General features: G+C 37.9%; 1 long non-coding RNA gene across 1 annotated transcript in view; it reads left to right on the top strand.

The window, feature by feature from the left end:
- Positions 1 to 509, top strand: part of LOC102039866 — a 119,317-nt gene extending 118,808 nt beyond the window's left edge. Inside the window, exon 5 of the long non-coding RNA XR_004081648.1 lies at positions 6 to 509. This is a non-coding gene — a long non-coding RNA (uncharacterized LOC102039866). The remainder of the gene's footprint in view (positions 1 to 5) is intronic.
- The last annotated feature ends 20,958 nt before the right edge of the window (positions 510 to 21,467 follow it).

Below are 21,467 nucleotides of genomic sequence, written 5' to 3'. Positions count from 1 at the left end.
TCCAGAACAATTGCACAAATACAGATAAAGCAGAGGCTGACTGCTAAGCGCACAGGTACACTGCTCCACAGTCACTGCCTTCCCACATGCACCAAAGAAGATGAAGAGATTACATTGCCAAGTGGCTTCTTTCTGCTTTAAACAGGATGAGTTTTCTGACATGAAAGCTTCTCCTACAAAGACTGAAACAGAGAAGTCCAGGGACAAAAATACCCAACGTTTTTTCAAGAGATTATCATTGGTGGCCTCTGAAATCTAACAGGACAGGAAAAAATTATGGTCTACTTAAAGAAGCCGGAAAAGTTCAGGAAAGGAACATGGACTGTAGTTCTCATGGCTGGGTATTATGCTTGTTTGAAAAAAATAAATGAATAAGAAGGTATGAATTTATTACATATGATAAAATAAAAAGTGTACAACTTCTTCAAGAGTTCATTTCAAGATCTGATTTGTCTAAAGGAAAAGATGCTTGATGTATTTCTCTCTAAACAGTAATTTTTCTGATGCCATTAGACAGCTGGATTTACATCCTGAAAATTATGGGAGGTCATGCTAGATGTAAGCAGGGGAATCAAGAAAAGGGGGATAAGAATGTCTCTTGTTTTAAGAGAGGGGGTCCTTTATAAAATAGTGTGGAGAAGCATGGGTGGCAATAACATTTCTTTTGTGTGCAACAGGGGAAGTTGGATTAACTAGTATTAGGATTTAATATGCTTTTCTTAGGGGAAAGTTTGTTGCTTTAACTTCATAGAGGAGTGAAACTGGTGCACCATTCAGTTTAATGAACATTTTTTCTTTCTTACAGAACAATAAAGTTTCAAACTCAAATTGATAACATCTCTTTGGGTTGCTACTCACAAGAAGACATGTCATTGTTTGCAGTGTTTCCAAACAGTGTTGCAGTCTCCAAAAGTACTCTGTATGCATTAAAGTTCATGTTTTTAATATTTTTATACTGCAAGAAGCTCAAGGAAAAAAAAACAAATAAATTAATATTTAGCAGAAGTAGTTCCATTAACTGACTCCGATGATCCAATGCTAGAATAAACTGAGGTAATAATTGTAGGTTCACCAGCTGCAATATGAAACAAATCATAGCTGCCCACCAGACAGATGGATAGAGTTTTTTGAACTGAAATATACCACAGTCTTGGGGAAGGATTTGGATCTAGCACAGCTGAATTTTCCTCCAGTCTCCATCACCTATACTCCCTAGCGCTCCATTGATGTAGTGGAGATTCTAAGTCATGTGTTGACATCTATGCTGTAAGCATCTAAATTTGAGCACTTCAATCCATATATATGTAGAGAGAGTATAGATACAGTTTACATCCACCCATCATTAGATAAGGTAGGTTAGTTGGAATAGCTGTAAAATCATCTGCATCTGAACTGGAACCATACACTCCCCTGGTAGTAAGTAAGAAGGAATAATCACTTGCAAAATGAGATTCATCTCAATCCACAGTAGATGCCTGAAATCAGTCAGATAAGTTACACTATAAAAGCTGTATTGTTTTGCACTGAAGAGAACAGAAAACTAGTTCAGGTAAAGATACCTACATAAGGAGAACAAATGTCTCCTTCACTCACAAGCAGTCAGATAGAGAAATTTAAAGATTTGAAAAAGATAATGAAGTGGTTTCTAGAACTGTTGGTGAGGGTGATCTCCCACAGGAGGAGAATGCCACTGATACCCCATCTGAACTTTAACTAGTAGGAGGTGGATATCTGCCAGAGACTGACAAGAACATCATGAAGTGCTTATAAGCTAAGTCAAGAAGATGAGAAATGCAATGAGATGGGGAAAGGAAACACTGGAAGGATTCAAGGCAGTGATTCCATGAGCTTGGAAAATGGTTATTGTGGCTGTATTTTCTACAGATATAAGTGGGAAACAACAACAGCTGTCAGTGCCTGAAAGGAAAAAAAATGCAGTTCTCCAGATAAATGTTAAGGTGAGTTGTAAGTGGTGGAAATTGAGAGAAGAATACATTCTTAGACATGCATTGCAGAGTTGGCAAAATAAAGATATGGCCTGTGAATTCACCCTTGCTGACTGTGTAGGCTGCCCCTGTGGTTTTGGAAGAGGGATTCCCAACCACAAGAAATGGCAGAGGTAACACTTCAGCTCCCCTGCCTCCAGCATATTTAGATTCTGGATCTTCAGCAGTTAAAATGTCAATAGACTCTTATCAGAGGCATGTTATTAGCTGTAACTCATTTTCCTGTACAGTTTAAAAAAATGTAGAAATTGATTATACAGATTTATCAGTCTGTTAGACAGAAAGACAAACTCTGGTCATCTTAAGAGGTACTCCTCTTAGCGCATTTTTCCCAGCTGAATGAAGACCAAAATGATTGATCACATCTTTGTTAAGAATTGCAGCGGGGGACACTGGGAAAGGGTGGGAGTCACAGTTCATTGAAGTAAATCACATGTACTCTCTTGTGTTAGTGCAGAATGGCAGAGGGGACAGATGACCAGCGTGATCCAGTCTGTCTAATTTCATACAAGCAGTGAATCCTTGACTATGAGCTCTACAGGGCTCTTATTGTGAAAAAGAAGGGACTAAATGATCATGGTTAAAAACCTTCAGTATGGAAAATATGCAAAGTTCTCAGTAGGGAAGAAAGAGAGATAAAAATATTATAATTTATCACGGAGGACATAATTCCCTCTCCTCACCCATCACAGAGAAATTCAATTCAAAAGAAAGACTGCAGAGTTTTCAAAGATTTTGCAAAACTGGTGGTACTGGTAAAATCAACCCCAACTTTGGTGTTTTAAATAGTGCTTTTTATACAAAGTCTATATTCTTTTGTGACAGTGCAGGATCAAGCTGACACAATAAGAATTCTATCAGAAATAAAATTAATGGCATCACCACTAAATTGTTTCTGCATTCAGAATAAAGAATGTCTAGCAAGTGGGCAGTCAGAAGTGAAAGCATTACCTATTCCCTTTCAAAAAGGGGCAAAAATATATCCTTAGAAAGTTCAGTTCACTCTGGTGAGGGGGTGGAATGATTTTCACCCTTTTCTCATCAACTAAGAATGCTTTTCACAGCCAAAAAATCACAAGGTACAGTTAGATACAAGACTACTTCTGTAGGAAAATGTGTTCATGTTAAAAATGAATAGAAATTATAGCAACAGAATAAAATGAAACTTGCAAGCCCAGAGAAATAAAACAACTTGTTATTTATGATAAACAACAGGGGATTGTTGTAGGTCTGAAGCAATCAAAAGAATTTTACAGCACAAAGAAAATCTGAACAAAAATAATAATAATACTTAGAATTCAGACTTTTCATTTATTGAATTGTTTCTGTACAACAAGCTTTACAGAATAACACAATACATTCTAATGTTCTGGAATTGTTAATGAAACAACCTAGTTGTAAAAGAATATAGAGCTCTACAGAAGAGAGAGCTGTTATTTTGTTGGCTCACATGCTTCTTACTCACATATCCATTGTGCGTACTTTTCTGTCCTAAAAGTGTTCCTCACATTAGTTTTTAAGAGTGTAGGAGGGCACTTAATGATTAACTAGGAGAAATAACTGTTTGATAATACCTTACCATGTGTGGACATAAACTGGATTACAGTCTTTATTTTAGTGGTTTTCCATTTCCCCTTGTTATTATTTTTATGGTACACAGCCTCATAGAAAATTTGACTTCTTCCACGGCTTTTCATTTATGCCCTTGTTCACACTTGAAAGATCTGCAAAACTCAAAAGAGTGACTACAGGTCTTTTTCAAGACCCAGACCTAAAATAAATCAGTGATCACTGTCAGATTACAAATTTTTCCTTTTAAAAAATCTGCAAATCCTTATCCCAATCTGTAAAACAAAATTCAACATTCCAGTTGTGCATAAGTCAGGACACTATTTGGTATTATGCACAGTAAGGAAAACACCATATTCCAGTCAATGTAATCCATACACTTGAAATGGAGAAAAAAAATTAAATTCAGGTGTATTTAGTACTTAGACCTTCTTGTGTTCCTGCTATCATTTAAGAGCTTTACAGAAAGATGGTCTGAAGGCTTTGTCAGGGAAGTGTTATCTCTTTTTTTATCCTCAGCTGCAGTACAAGCACAGAAGGAAGAAATATTTTCCTCCAAAAAGTTTAGTCAAGTGTGTGTGCCCAAAGCAGAAGAACTTTTCTTCCTTCTTGAGGAAATTTAACATAGCTTGTTAGCTTTGGAATACCTGGAGAAAGAGAAATAATTATGATACTGTATAATTTCAAGTCTGTCAAAATACCTTCTGCCTCCATCAGGATACTGGTGGTCCCTTCTTAGCAACTACCTTCTCTGATAGAGTTTTTATCATCTTGCTCAATTATTAAGAAATAAACATATGAACACAGAAAATATACCTTAAAAGCTGCTCATACACCTGCATGAGAAATGTGTCCATGAGTTTAAATTTTGAGCACCTCTGGAGTGTGCAAAGTCTATCTGAATTGACCTTTGAAGCTTTTGCATTGCAAAGAGCAAAGGGGATGAAATTCTTTGAAACAGATTGTTATAACTTGTTCATCTAAGTCTTTCAAAGGCTACTGGACTGCCAAAAAGAGCATGTTATCCACTGAGGTAGGCAAATATGTATATGGAAAGTTAATCACACAATGTCGATAAAATGGGGAGAAATTCATGCAAGATTACACTTTATCTCAATTTTATTGAAATTAAATGAAAAGTTTTTTGGATGTGAAAAGAAGGTACACAATGATCCTAAAACAGTTTTAAAGTAGAAAGAGGCAGAAATTCCCCAGCTACAAAGCACAAGACATTCACTTCTTGTCTAGAACAGGAAAGAAGAACCAAAAGCTGGACATGTCTGTAAGTGTCTTGTTCATACTTCATTGCATCTTCCTTTGAAGTTGTGGCTTTGATCACTGTTCACAGGACAGTGGACCAAATGGGTTTCCAGTGTGATACAAGTGAACATTCCTGTGATCTTGAATGCCACAGGATTCCTCTATGCTAGAAGACTTCAGCATAGAGGATAAAATTGTGGGCATTTCAGGAAGGAACAGATATCCTAGATCATTCCCCTCTTTCTCCATGTACTCTTTTTCTCATCTGTTGTTCTTTCTCTATATTATTTTTGTTGTGTTCTTTATTTATCTTTACTGCCCAGGCACACAGCCTCACAGAAAAGTTTATGATACTGCTGAGTACAGAATGATAGAAAGTTGGTCAGAGAGGACTGAGCAACACATAAACAAACACCAATAGCTCAGCCTGATTTCAGTCCCAGATCTGCAGCAGTACAGATCAGCCTCTGGTTTTTTCTCCAGGCTACCCTACTACAATATGTTACATATTGTGGTAATGAAGGCTTTATTCAGAACACAGCTGTGCCATGATAAAGAGTCTCAGGGATGAGCTTAGGACAAAATTTTGTTATTCCTTCTCCAACCTTACATTAACAGAAAATGAAGATCTGCAGAGCAGGATGAATGAGGTCCAATGACCTTTTGCTGAATAAAAAGTGCAAGAATGTTAGTGTTATCCTGTGAACTGTCTAATAATTTTACACTCTTCTGATTTGTATTTGCCTGTACATATACATATATGTACTTTTTCTTTTTACTCTGAATCTTACTTAAATTGAAAAAATTGCCTTCCCCGCTGGAATGAGTATTATCAACGTATTTCATGCCATTGAAATAGAGTGAAGTCCAGTGAGGCAGTGCTTAACTCTTTATGACAGCTTTTCTTGGCCCAAAATCAGTTGATCTAAGTTCTTCATCTAAGTTGATCAAAGTTCAGCAACATTTGTTCAATTCTTGTCATTCCATCATACAGATGTTGATCAGATCAATAGAAAACATTTTACAAGAGTAACCTTTTCCTCACTAGAAAACTATCAGTTTCCTTTTAGAAAGGGAAACATACTGAAAATTTTCATACTCTTATAATCTCAAATGACTTAACAGCCAAAATATGTTTCACAAAAAAAAATAAAATCCAGGAAAAAAAAATAACAAAAAAAAAACCCAGCCCTGCTTGCTCTTTAGCTTCATTTCTCTCTCTTTGCTTTTTAAGGATTTATTTATTGTTTGTCAAGGAAAGCAATATACTAACAGCATACATACTTTTATACATTTTTTTTTCACTCTTCATTTTCCACTGCTTTCTCAACCATACTCAATGAAACTCTAGCTTGTAAAGTCATAGCATGCAAAAGCAAAGGAATCTGTTGGAAGAACTGTACAATTGCCGAGATGGTTCAAGAGTCTTTTCTCACTTCTTGGACATGGATATTTGCATAACACTATATATTTTCCATTATCAAATCACAGGATTTTTTGACTCCACTGTTCTTGGATACAGTCCTGAAATCCAGCCAGAAAGATCCACTGTTTTAGTAACTACTACCTTGCACATTAAGTGATACAGGGTGACCAGGTGTCAGGTAGTCTATGGTCCACTCTAGTAGCTCTCAGCGTCCTGGGTAAATTTCAGTTTTCCAATATTTATTTCACTGGCAAGTGCATCTAGCTGCCTGAAAGGCTGCCTCTCACACGGCTAGATTTCTCTGCTGTAGAAACTAAATCTAGTGAAACACAACTTTCTGGGATCAGAGCCAGGTCATTCTCAGTTCAGTGGCCTTATCTTTGAATTTACAATTAGGGGCTCATGCATGTCTCCTTTCATGAGAGGCAAACCTCATTCTTCCAGTGATCCATCCCCTCAAATATCAAACTGGTGCTACCAGTAGACTGCATCTTGCACACATGATGAGATTTTGCTGGCAAAAATTGCTGTAGAGTTTTATTCCTCCTTGACTGAATATCTGTCACTTCCAAACTGATGTTAATTGATGCCTCCTTGCTGTGGTGGTGGGAGTTTCGGAACAGATGTTAATACAGCAATGAGTTTGTTAAGGAAATTTAAAATATAAAAAGACTGACTTGTGCTTACAGTCTATATATACTACCAGAGATTTATTGAAAAACAAAATAAAGAATATACTTAGCTGCTGTGGGTGGGGTCTGAAATTAATACATTCTCTGCATTTTTCAAACTAAGTCTGCATGAATAAACCTAATTCTCTTCCTCCTTAAGTAGTATTTTAAATGCACCACATATCTTTTTCCTTCACCAGGTAAGCATCTGGAATAACAGGCCTTACTGATACACAATCTAGCACTAGCATCTAGCATGAGAGGCACAAGTCAGCTGAACTTAGAAAATATTGCTGTTAAATAATTACACACTGTCTTTAAATTACGGTTTGCTGTTTCTGAAAATGGCTGTATCATCCATCAAAGTATACTGTAAGCTTTTTAAATAGATATATCATGTAGATGTATTTTTTTAAGATTACATATAAATGCATTTCTTTTTATTTTGTATTCATATTTAATTCTAACTCCATTATTTGAGATTCAAGATGGGATACATCTAAATATGAAGCTTTTATTCTGCCCTGTAAGTTATACAGTATAGTTTAATATTAAGATTTTACTAGACAGTTACACAGTACTCAGTTTTAATATGGAATACTTCATCATGTTCATTATCGCCTATTTAGACTCATGTAAACTGACACTCCTGAAATAAGCAAGCTTTAAAATGTTAATATAAATGTTATGATTCTTTTAATTGCAATAGACATCTCATTAAGTAATTTAATACCAGTGGGACCTCTTACCAATACACAAAAAAACATACTTTGCCCAGCTTTTACATACAGCACAATATGACAGATAATTTTTTTTCTACAGTGATGCTCATCATCTTTATCTTTGCTATCCATATCCTGAGTGAGAACATCTTGGCAGCAAACTGCCTTGATGGGCTGGATTAGTTGGCTTAAACCAGAGCACCTTTGGTAAGGCTGCACCTGTCTGCTCAGGATTAACTAGCAGGACCTCTCAGAAGCAGCACCAGAGAGAGAGCTACCTAGACCATGGCCATGATGGAATTAGTTCTTCACCTAGGTGGAGAGAAAAACATGCATGACATTTCCATTAGCCTAGAAGGCAGAAACATCTGGTTACTTGGTTCAGCTCATCAGCAGGAGAGCCTGTAGTTGATTAGCCCTTCTCTCAGTAGTAGGCGTTACTACAGTCAGTGGGAATTACTAAACATGGTTTCAGGGGACCAACGTTAATTTGGCTTGCCAAAATAATATGCAATTTTTTAAGGAGTTTGTGCTAATTTGTTGTATAATTTGATGTGATAGGATTGGTTTTGCACAAAGAAAAGCAGAACAGGGTTTGCTATTATAAGCTGCTGTAGGAGAATCAAGAGATGGCGCTTAGCTCACAGTGTGAATTTGCAGTGGTGAAAGGCCTTAGTTCATGATCTAATTATACAACGGGATTGCCTTTCTCAAAAGCTAAAAGACTTTTGATTCTTTTTTGTCTTCTAAAATACTTTATATTGATTACTGTACTTTTAATTCCTTGCACCTATTATTTCACCACAGATTAAGTCACTTTGGATATCCTATTTTGGCCTGTTCTGTATAATATTCCGCTTTTATGAGAAAAGAAATATGTAAAATTATGAAAGTTGGCAGTTTATAGTTTATATAATTCCTAACTGAATCTCTCTGCCTGCCTTCTGCTGTCCATTAGCTAACTCTTTCTCAACTATTATTGGCAATTTAGGCTTCTTTGCCACCTGTGGAGTGGTAATCAGTGGTAGCACTGACGTCAGAATTACAGTTTCTGCCAGGATAACTGGTAACTGTGTAGCCTAGGAACTTAGAAACATACATGAGGTACTCAACATCCTCTCATTAAAAGCATTTGCTGCCTGATGGCTGTTGAAAAAATTTTAGAACTGCACTGAAAAGTATCTGCTGAGGACTCTGGCTGAATGAGAGGGTTGTTTAAGATTTTTCCTCAGGATTTGCTGAGTATGGGAGTAGGCAACCGAAGCAATTCTCAGAAATAGTATACCCAGCCACCTTTCTCAGTTCTTCTCAACTTTCTTGCCTATTTGGATGGCAGATTCTTTGGGCTGGTGGCTATTTCTTCCTAAGTGCTTGTACAGTGCTCTGCACACAGAGTTGCCAGTCCTGGCAGTGGCCTCCAGGCACAGCTCTCTTAGACATGCCAGTTAATTAACTCACAGCTCTCTCCCATTATCGGCCATCCCCACCTAACATTTTAAAATTTCACCTCCACTAGCAACAAGAGGCAGGAGTTTATTTATCACTATTTCCACAGGGAAGGAAGTCTGGAACATACACTATGCAGTATATACACTGCTGAAATTTAGCTACAACTTATTCAGGAGATTTGTCTCCTTAAGCTGTTTGTCTTGTTAATGGCTACTGCTTCATATCACCCTCGGAGTGAGACTGTCTCCCTCCCTGAACTACCAAAATTAAGGCAGCATGGACCCACCCCAGGATATCCATTTCTATGCTTCTGCAAGAAAACCCCACGGTTAAAGCCTGTCTCCACCGCGGATGGCTGAGAGAAACTTATTTGCATGCTGCTTGAGAGAGTCCTCTGTGGGCTGGAGTTTCACACAAATCTGCTGGGCAATGGAGAACCTTCTCACACTTTGCTGAAAGTCTGCCTGAACCTTGCATGCTGATGTCCAGACTTCTCAGAGATGTTCATAAATCTCAGACTCCGAGTTGCCTGAAATCTCATACAACTCTGATTTCCTATGATACAAGGTACCCTTATAAATGCTTCACAGAGCTCTCTTCAAAATTCTAAAAAAAGGCACAGCATAGTTTATGGGATGTTCTGTTCAATACCTAATCCCTGTGGAAAAGCCCTGTAGTTTAGGTATGACTTCATGTAATAAAGCAACTCCATGAAACACAAAAGAGAAAAGAGTTCTAATAGAACCTTTGTACCATCAAGGCTTGGGAGATATGAGCTTAGTACTGGTGGGGAGTGTTTAAAAGCCTGAAAAAGATTGGTGTCAAAGGAGGAATGCACAGTATGTTGTGGAGTGGAGTTGGTATTACATATAAATAAGGGGCAAGTGTGCTAGTGCAGAAGGGTGCATTGAGCAGTTCTAGTAAGAGAAAAGTGGGGAGGAAGAAAAAACTCAAACATTTCATTGGCACAGATGAGGACTGAGGATGTTTGGAGAGCTTCCAGGTAATTTCTATTAGGTGCAGCAAGAGTGCTGGCATCCATCAGGGTGACTGCCTGTGCAAAGCTCAGCTGTCTGTCATGGGATCACCTGAACCCTTTATGGATTGTAGACTTAAAATGCTCATATTGCTTGCTATTTACTTTCTATATGAGTATCAGTTATTACTGAAACAACATTTGTTTACCTTGAGCAGTCAGTAACTTGTAGTTACTCCTCAGCTGCAGGAGTAACCACAAAACAACTACCTGCAGTAGTAAAAACTACCTGCAGTACTGACTGGTGTTACCTCTTTCTGATATTGCCTCAGTTATCTGCCTCTTTGACTGTCATTGCCTATCTTAGGCCTAGATTTCAAGCTCATGGAGAGTGAATGCCTGCATTGCCAAATACTACATATTCAAAATTTTTGCAGAATGAGTTTCTGTATTTTGTTCTGTATTTTCTACCCATCTATCACAGTGATGTCCATAATGGGGAGTACCAGGAAGTATAGTAAGGTGAATACTAAGAAAGATTGATAAGAAAGAATTAATGCATTAAAAAAAAAAAAAGCTAAAATAAAAGTGTTTCATTTTGTCCACTGAGGTAATTTCATATAAAAGGATGTTGCAGGACCAATGTTTTAATCGCTTCATGTAAGCCTCTCAGAAACAATACAGTAAACAGACTTGGAAAATTCTTCATCATTATCAACTCCTTAGCTATATTATGGGTAAATATGTCTTATACCAGAAAGATATGTCCATCAATACATTATTCATTAACAAATACAAAATAAACACTTCTTTGAGTAAACATATTATTTTTAGGTCAGGTTGTCTTTTAAAGTCTTATAGTACAAATACAGAATTATTTCTATTGATGTAGAAAAGTTATATTTTCACTTATTTAATGAAAGGTGGTAGCAATTGATGTAAAACCAAGGCAGTAGTACCATGCTAATAGCCAAGACAGGTTAAGCCAGACTATGTAAATCTATATTAATTTTAAATTAATTAGGAGAATGGTGGATTCATCAGCTGAATATGAAGAAAAATTTTCAGATTTTGCTTAAATACAGAAGAAGAAATGGATATAGAGATAAATCATTAATTTCCTTTCTTAGCAAAACTGCCTTCTCTTTCTTTCCACCTCTCCTATCCTCTTCACTTCCCCAAGTGATATTGGAAGCACTCAGGCCAGGAAATTTTCCTACTTTGTGATACATTACAGAAGTGGCCTGAGAACAATTGCTGAATTAACGCATTTTAAATCCATCAGTAGCATCAGTACTGAAGGAGATACAGAAAAGGCATCTAAGACTTTCCTTGAAAAGTCCTTCAAAGGCTGAAATTTCTTGGACACCTGCGTATACTGAGGCAACCCCATATGAGCTTTTAGACTCATGAAATACCAAAACACTATTTTTATTTGTGTCAGTGAAAAGCTTAGAGGCTGTTGTACTATTATTTTTGTTATTGTTACTCAGATATATTTTCCCTGTGAAGCACATTACAGCTTGGGAGTGTCCAGTCCTGTGAAAGGTAAATTAGTTCAGAGGTACATAAGCCAAAAGCCTCACAACAGAAGTCACAAGGAAATCTAGTCAAAGCAAATGTACTGACACTACACAACAGTTACTGTAAATATGTAGATGCCTTTTCTTTATAACTGGTGATTTTAAGATGCTCTTTGCCTTTTGAAACAAGGCTGAAATCTTCATTCTTCATCTCACTTCCAGAATTGATTAATCTAATTTTTCAGTCACTATAGATTCAAAAATAAGTTTGAATGGATATGATGTGTCATTAATAAAAAAGAAAGACACAATTAAAACTCTAAAACTATCCATTTTTAAATAAGCCATATATTAACATTTGAAAATTAATTACCATTCACACTGAGTTGAAAATTCCTTTATTAAGTTTTTAGCCTCAGATTTTTTTTCCTGAAATCCCGTAATATTGCAGCACTTTACCTAAAATATTTCTGAAGTTTTGTTCAATCATTCACCGATAGTTGGATCTTGAAGCAAACTACAGAACAACATAATGTAATGACTTCTGACTTATGGACTTATCAATGTCACAGGTTAAGTGGTTTAATTGAGAATCTGTAAAATGTCAAAACAGAGCAAGAGTAGTGGACAATATAATTAGACTGCATCACAAGGTGTTTGTGGAAGGGAAGGAAAATTGTCCATTCAACCTTAATTTTCATATTCTTGACTTCTAAGTACCAATGCTGTCTCATCTAGGAGAGGCCAAACATAGAACTCATATGGAACTGTGCAGCAAAATCCTCAAATTATACAATTAAGTAATACACTTTAAAAGCTTTTTTAATAAAGTTTTAAGAGTAATGAGGCAACAAGGCTTTGCTGTAAGACATTTCATTATGAAACTCAGCTACACAGCAAAACTATCAGTTTTCCCTTGTTGCCTTCCAAGAAATGCTGCGACTTTCCAAAAGAAATTATGCTCAATTAAAACCTACTGCCATTGAGGCGCATTAGCTGTGTGCTTCTCCACCAGAAGCATACAACAAAGATGAAAGGCAAATCAGCTCAGCAAACCACCAGCAGGGATTTTAGTATTAGACTGGGTATAGTCCCAAACTCTACATTTACCTCTAACCTTCCTTCTCACGGGAGTAACCTCACAACCTTCCCTATATGTGCTCCTGAGCCATTTGTTTACACGCAAAATAATGATGATATTACCAACTTCCCCTATTCCTTAGTCTATTTTCTTCCCCTGAAGATTCACTTTTTGCTTTTTTCTCTGTGACATTTGCAAAATTGACTGCGAAGGAAGGGTAACTAGTCCTCAATGGGCTGGTATTCCTTGGTCTGGGTTACCAAGATGCCTAACTAAAAACCGGCTCTGCTATCTCCATGCTTTGTGTAGTCACTTCTGTCTTCTGACTGCAATATAAACTTACCTCAAGAACACTTTGGAGGGGAATGCTACCTTTTCATTACATGCTTACTATCCATTATAATGGAACCTGGCTTCTAGTTCGGGCCCTGAAAGCATTTTGCAATGCAAATAATAGACAATACTAATAATAAAAAGAAAGTTTTCATCACAAGGAACTTGATTAGTTGTCCAAATCCTGAGTATAAGTGTCTATACCTGTATAAAGTTTTACAGTTTTTGTTTTGTTTAAATCCATTCCCACTTAAGACTAATTCTGTACTTCCATGCAGATATATATACGTTTCCATATTGCAGTGAGTTCCTTTAGTTGTTGTTTGAAATGCATGTCTCAAATTCATGTATCATTCCAAATTTAAGCTTATGGAATCTTCACAGATACAACTGTATCTGGGTAACAGAATGTTTGTTAAATGGAAATGGAAATTATCTACTACGTGAATTATTTCTTGTGTTATCCTCGCAAGGCAGTGCTTTGAGTCACATGCTGTTAGACGCTCACTGTGACATGCAGCACTGTTTGCAAGATACCTACAGCTCCCAAAGGTGTCATCATGAGAATTAGAGGTCTCAGCAGTTTTTTCTTAGGATGGGATTTAAAGCAATATATACACATTATTTTCTTGTTTGAACATTACCCCTAACAGCATATCCAGGTATATTGTCTTTTCTCTCACCACTCATACAGAGATGAAAAGAGCATACAAGAGAAGCAATCACTTGTGGTAGACTAGTTTTGAAGAACAGATTATTCAATCACTTTGACATCTGCTCTAGGTAGGTAGTATCAATTCCATGATACTGCACATGAGCAGGAATATGTTTTCTTTTGGGTTAATTTGCAAAAAATTTTCTACGGGCCACAGTGATCCAAATTAATTGCACAGGTTTTTATTTTAGTATTGTCATTACTTATTTGGTCCTTTTTCAGATGCCATTATGCAGTAAAGATAACTGTTATAGTAAAACAATTATTTAAGAAAAATCAACAGAAGAGAGTTTTATGGCAAAATAATTGTCCATACACACATAAACAAAAACATAGCAAAAATGTACATTAGTACCAATTTAATCACTTCTTCATAAGTTTATAGACAAATCTGTTCTGGCCAAACTAAATCTTAAGAATAATTTTATAAGATTTGTGTTGTAGCACTTTTTACAGTAAATGATTCTGTATGAACTGATTCTCCACTCAGTGACAGTCAGAGATATTGCTTCCACAATTTTACATAGACTGTTTACTTGGAGCTTCCTAAAATTTTTTTACAGGTAGCTCATGGTTGTGGAGGCTACAGTATTTGAACTGTTCTCTATTGTTTGTAACCCAGTGCTCTTTTCTTTCTTGAGGATAGGGCAGAAAGTGGTTCAGTCTGGGATAGATGCGCTGAGGAAGTACCATCAAAACAGGGAGATCAGATATTCATAAACCACTGCAAAAGCACTAATTTACCTACTATCACCTTGTTGGAAAATTAAACCTGTCTTCCTTTCTATTTCATCTATTCCATATTTCTATTTCATCTATTTCATATTTCAGTATGTAGCATCTTCAAGGTGCTGATAGTAGACACCCTGGACATTTTACATTAGAGACAAGTCTTTCATCACAAGAGGGAGAATGGTTCCTTCACCTTCTCTGAGCTTCTCAGCCTTCATCCTCATCATCCTCCCAAAGATAGTCTTGGTTTTTTCTTCTACCCCTTCTCCTGTGAACTTGCCCCTCTGTTTCCATTTACCACCAGATTCCTCTCTCCCACCCTCTCCATACAGCTGATGAGCTGCACTGTACTCTCCCTCTGCTGTTTCCCCCCCCAGCACTTTGCTCATGGCTGCTCTCTCCCTCCTCTTTCTGAGGACCTGCTTTCCTGAGAGTAGCTTGCCCTGGGGCACTGTCCCTGGAGCTTGTGAAGCATCCTGCCTGTGGCTAGGAAAGATTCCCAGCCAGCCTTGCAGCTTTGCCAACTCCCTGTCATTCCCTGCCACCCACAGGTTACTGGGTTGGAGCAGCAGGACACGGAGACAGCAGCCCTGCATGCCAATGTGTCTGTGCCAGGGATGTCTCCAGGGGTGATGTAACACTGATCCTGCTTCTCTGGGATGACATCCCACTTTGAGGCACACATCCACACAAGTGCATGCCATGTTTCCAGCAGAACATCTCCTTAATCAGTGCACTGTTGTGTGCTCCCTCACCCATTGGTGTGTTGGCTGTTATGCAGGACTTGGTGCACACATGCTGCAAAACCAGCAAGGCTACACAGCAATAAAAATGCTAGCAACAGATAATGAATGGGAGACTTCAGAAATAAAGGAAGGAAACAAAATCTCAGCTGACATGATAAGTATTTCCAAAATAATAGTAGGGGTCAGTCAGGAATTTTCATCTGTGCTCTCTTATCATTACATGAGGGTAAGGAAATACTGCCTGAAAGTAAAAGCTGATCTTCAGCAACTCGTGAAAAAAAAGAAATATTCCCCCTCTCCGCTCACAGTATATAATTAGCTCATGGTAATAATTGCCCTTGTGTGTCACTGAGGCCAAGTACTTTGTAAGATACAGTCAGTACAAAATACTTGTAGTTACCTATTTTGTAAGAGGGATACTAATGGCAAGCTTCATGCTTTAGGTCAGTCTCTGTTAAAGACAAGGAGGAGACTTGATACGCTGGCTCTTTCACAGAGATTGAATGTTAGACCACAGAGACTTATTGTCTAACCCTGTATAGCAATTTCTACTGTATGGAGAGCAAGGAGGATGTAGAAGGCTGGAGAATCAAGAGGAAACATGTAAGGAGTGGGGGAATAGATCCATTATAATAAAATGAGAATAAAATTATGGTAAAGAAAAAGGTTTAGCTGATGTTTAGGTAAAGTCTCTTTTACTTTGATTCTGTTTCTTTTACTTTCATTCTGTTTCTGCGATGCTCTACAGAGGTTTTATTAAAGACTATATGTTTACCTTTGTTTTATAGAAACATGCTTTTGAGAATCTTATTATTTGACTTGGAAGCTGCCTCCAGTGTTTACCTAGATGATTATCAATATTCAGTACGTCTGACTTTGATCCCAGTTCCATTTAAAGTTATATTGATTTATTCCTACAATTAATTAATCCTAAAAAGAAATGTCCAGCAACTAGCAATTTGTGAAGACCAAATACCATGTGTTGTTGCATTTGGAGAAAGTACATATAATAAAGCCCACTACTTGTGCACCAGCTGTAAAAAAAGGAAATTTTATTTTTTTTTTTTAATCCTTATTGGAGAAATATGACTCAAAATTATTTAATTAACGGATAAAGTGGTAGAGATAGTATAAGGCTGACTGACCATTTTGGACAGGAAATTAAACATTTGCTGGGATTTGAACAACCTTTCTTTGATTTTGATCCTCATGTGTCTCAAGGTTCCATTACCCCCGCCAACCAGCCTCCAAGAAAGAAAGAACTGATTTAATCCAGAACACCAAGGCAAAATTAATGTTCTATGTATTACTGGCCAATCTTAAACTGTAACTGGTGGTAGTTTTGCCTGAAAATCTGAACAAAGTGTCATAAAGTGGATGAGTGTCATTGCATAGTATGCATTTGAAAGAGAACTATTCTGATCCATGTTACTCCTTCAAAGTTACTCATTTCCAATTTTTTTCTGGACTGCCCTCAGACCAAAGGAATTTGATGTCTTTCAAAAATTCCTCCTTTAAAAAAAATGCAGGCTGGAGACAGAATTCCTCCCCAGGAATCAAAAGTATTGACTGTAACTACAGTATGTCCACTCATCAAAGTAGTACTCTGGTTTTCAGCTTAAGTGGTAGCTTGTTGTTTTGAGTAGGGAGTGCCAGTGAAACCTTAAAACATAGAAAACCTAGTCTGGGACAGAAATATTCCATGCACACATCCATCTCATTGAGTTACTTTAATGTTTCTAAGTTTTGTCAGTGATAATGCAAGACAGTAATTGCAACATAAACAAGAGCAAATGTATCTTTATTTAGGTTACTCAGCTTTCTATCCTACTGTTTTCTCCTTCATATTAGCCGCTATTCCATGCCCCAGGGCTCCTTACCATCTCCTCATTAAGGCATGCACCTTCTTGTGGCTCCCTATCAGCCTCCTGCACTGCAACAATTAACCCATTATAGTACCAAGTACACAACCATTGCAGCATTTATTCAGATTCATAATGTGCTCTCATGGCATGCCAGGTTTTAAATTTAATTTTGAAGGAAACAAGAGATGTGTTGAAACATGTCAGATTTTTCCAAAAATGGATCATGTCATAAATAAGCAGGTTTTTCTAAAGAAAGGAAATGCAATAGATCTCGCTCCTCTGGTATCCATAAAGCATATTATCATGATTGGAGGGGGAGGGGTATTATTTAAACTGGAGAAAGAGGACATCAGTTGGAACAACTGAGGGGAACTGATTGGAGAAGACGTGACTGCAGGTTGTACTGAAAATAGATCTACTGGGATAGACAGAGGTCAGTAATCAGGTCCTACATGTACTGCTTTTATTATTAATCCTTTTGTAGGGTCCTATTTTCATTAGCACCCACACTGCAGCAAAGGGAGTATATGCAAGTGAAATTTTCTGATTACACAAAGCTAGGAAAAAATACCAATAGTATCTTGTTGAGCAAGCAGAGAAAAGGGAAGAAAAGAAGTGGAATGTGACAAGGTGAAATCTGAGAGTGTAGCCTCAAGATGGTACAGAAAACAAATAATGAAGCAGTGGGTTTAGGCACACAGTTTGGGTGGTAGCATTGCTTCAGCAGTTGGCTAAAAGAAAAGGTAGAAACTGGGGACTTAAAAATTTTGGATCACTCCCCTTGCTAATAAAAGGTGATCATGAGCCTTACATATGTTTTGCCTATATCAAAAAAAAAGGTTTGACAAGGGAGAGTGGGAAGTGAAGTGGTGGATTTTTTCCCTAATTTTCATTGGATGATATTTCTCTGACAGAATACAGGCAGACAGTGAACAGCTTGGGTCACCCATTTTATTTCATCCATGTACAATACAATTATTTCAAACTGGGACAAGCACCAAAAATGTACACTGGTAGGAGGAGGAAGGGCTATCTAACATGGCAAATTTAAAGTGTCTTACTTGTTTACACAGACAAAACAAAGGCTGAAAGGAAACATAACTGTTTTCTATAAATATACAAAGAGGGAGAAGAGCTATTTAAAGGATGATGTTGACATAAGAACAAATGGTTATAAAATGGCCATGAATAAACTCCAACAGGAAATTAGGAGGAAGCACTGGAATGATATCCTGGTGCAACCCTCCAACAGGAGCAGGGGAAGCAAGAAACTTCACTGGTTACAGCATGAAACTTGAGCACTTCATGAAACAAATTGTGGGATGTGCAGCTGACAGCAAAAGCTGGGTTTTTAACTTGATGCAGGAGGCCTTTTAAATCCTATTTCCTATGTTTTCAGAGGAAGCTGATTTAAATCTTCAGCAAGAGACGTCTTAGCTGCTGATAACAGTAATTAATACCTTACACTCCAGTAATAACCTTCCATCTAAAGGCCACAAAAAACATTGAACACACGTGGGAATAAAACATCTAAATATCCACCTGTGTTGTTTCTGTTGTTTTGCAGCCAGGAAATTGTGATGCCCTGAGCAACTCTTTTGGATCACTTGGAAAACTCTGTAAAAATGAAGAATAGACCTCACAGATCTCCTAATTTTAAGAATAAACCTGTAGTTTTGAAAATTGTCATCGTGTTTCCAAGGTTTTTAATTCCAGAAAATGTATGAATTGTATACAATTGCTTGTACAAAGCTATAAGCCATATGCTGTTTAGCTTAAAATGTCAATGAGCAAGTCAGCAACAACAAGAAAATGAAGGTGTTTGTAAATGTTGCATTTAAAAAGCATTTAGAAAAATGAAAGCAGTCCTCCAAAGATGTGTGCATCTTCAAAATCAGAACAATGCAGTATTTCACAGCCATTAAATAACGTGTCACGTAGCTACAAACAAGAATCATATAGCTTGAAAAAATGTTGTTTTCCTCTTGGGGAGTTGGAATAGAACCAGTTCCGTGTGTGTTAATCCCCACTCTGACTTCCACCGGGAAAGGTGCCAGGGGTGGCGAGGGATAGAGAGCAGTCGTTCCCTGGCTCTGCTCCCTGCCCTGAAACCCTCTCCTCCCAAACCTGCAGAGCCCCAGCTGCACTTGTGGGCACTCAAACAGGCACACAGAAGAGTCTGGACACACTGATTTGGCTCTTTTTCTGAGAACTCAAAATCCTCTGTCTTACCCCTACTCTTTCACTTCCGTCACATAGGAGTAAGTCCTTAAGTCCATCTGATTTCTTACTTTCACTATGCTGATCACTAAATAGTGAAGTGCTGTGTACAGAGAAGCATTCAGAGGAAGAGCTCATTTACACAATTCCCACCTACCCATGTGCTCCTGCCTCTTTCGCTTCATGTCAGATGCCAGGTCCGGAAAAACAGCAGTAAGACCACTGCCTTCTGCTCCTTCAAATTCCTCCACTCTGCATCCTCTGCTAGGGCCTTTATAAACCCAAGCAGAGGTGAGCCACATGGGCTTCTGTGTCAGTGTAGAGCCATGCCCTAAAAGAACTGGCTGTGCCCAGGAAAATATATACTCCAAGTCAAAGGAAGACACCTGTGTAGCTGAGCACAGAATCTGGCAGCAGTGGTGTGTAGACCTTGTTAAAAGCAGGTGCTTGAAACAAGACTGAGTGCGTTCTCAGGGTAAACCAGCTCTGGGGATGAAGATTTAATAAATTTGGGATGGCAAGCAGTGTTGTGCTGGGTGCAGGGATGGAAGGGAAAGTTACACACTGAGAATTTGTCAGGCATCTGAAAGCATCCACTTCAAGAAAGTCAATTATTTTCTAGGTGATGCCTCTGTAATTGGGAAGATATGACTGTGTAGAGGGCTGATGGTTATACTGCCCCCACCCTTCACATACTGCTGGTTCTTCTGGGCCATAATCTCTCCAATGGGTAGGACATAGACCCTTGTTTTCCCAAAGCTCAAAACAATGACACCATGATCCTTGTAATAACATACGAATACTAAAAAATAATAGGAATTCCTATATGCAAAAATCCAGATTCTGCCCACAAAAATATATGTTCTGTTTAAGTCCAAGAAAATTGCATGTGTGTAGCTGAGCTCAGAAGCTGGCAAGGAGCCCACTTGTAACTAAGTCATGCATGTGAGGACAGAATAGATCCCATTGTCTCTTGAGAGCTTTTTCATTTTCTTTGTTTTTCTCTAGGACATGAATTACCTAAACTGAAAACCAGAATTTTTATCCAATGTAATGTGTCTCTGCCTGTCAGAGACACATCACATTGGATAAATTTTATTTCTTTTTAGATCAGTTACCACTTTAAAGACTGCTCAGAGGAAATAATGTGTGTCAACAATCTCTTCCTATAGACCTACCCAAAGAAAGTTTAATCTGTGGCGGATGATGCCTAGAGCAGTCTCTGATCAAGTTCTGCCATGATTCATTTAGTCCAAAACAAGGGGTGAAGGGTTTCCTCCTTTGAGTTCTCCCACAACTTTTTCAAGGCCACACTTTTCCACTAGAAAAGCGACCCATAGGGACTAGAAGGTAGAGCGGAAAAGTGTCTTTTCTGACTTTCCTCAGAGTACAATACAGTTTTACTGGTCTTCCCTTGGTTTCTGCCATTGCCTCTGGTTAAAGGCCTTCTAAAGAGCAAAGCCAAATATAAAAATTATATGGTTTCCAAACACAGGACCTTTCAAGCAGTTTTTCTGCAGAGTTTTAGAACAGCGGTTCCAATTTCTTCCTGTTCCTCCCTTTTTACTTGCAGCATTTTCTACCTGTCTTCCCAGATATTTGTAAAAACTCATAGTGAAGAAAAGTGACAGGAAGTTTTTTTCCCTACTTCACTGGAGAAAGATGATAGCCTGAAAAAGATCTTTAGCCTAAAATCTCTTCTGGCTGCTGTTTCTGACCTGGAACATACCAGGATTACATCTCAGATCAGCATTTTTAGAAAGATCTGTACACATTTTTTATTTGAGAATTCACCTTGATTCCAGATAGGGCTCCTAATATCTAAAGAGGAGAAGACTGGAAATCCTGAGGAGTGTCCACCTGGCTGAGGCAACCTGGGACCATGCAAACTCAACAGACAGTCTTCCAGTCCCCATCCCCATTTCCTTCTTTCCCAGCCTCACCATCCATCTGAGAGCTCCATCCAATGGGTAGAACTGTGCCACAGGAAATAAATCCCAGCTTGTGTCAACAGTCCTTATCTGTCCACTCTCTCACATCCAAAATCCCTATATCAAAAGCAGAGGTGTCTTCGTTTTGTGTTCCAAGTAGCTCAGGCGGAGCAGAAGACAAAGACTTGATAAAAGGACAAGAAACTTGACAGAAATCCACAGAAATAGAAAAAATGATGGTA

Source organism: Geospiza fortis, unplaced genomic scaffold (assembly GCF_000277835.1).
Source record: "Geospiza fortis unplaced genomic scaffold, GeoFor_1.0 scaffold192, whole genome shotgun sequence".
In the NCBI taxonomy this organism is placed as follows: domain Eukaryota; kingdom Metazoa; phylum Chordata; class Aves; order Passeriformes; family Thraupidae; genus Geospiza; species Geospiza fortis.
The sequence above is the reverse complement of the archived record's forward strand: the minus strand, read 5'-3'. Positions and strand labels throughout refer to the sequence as shown.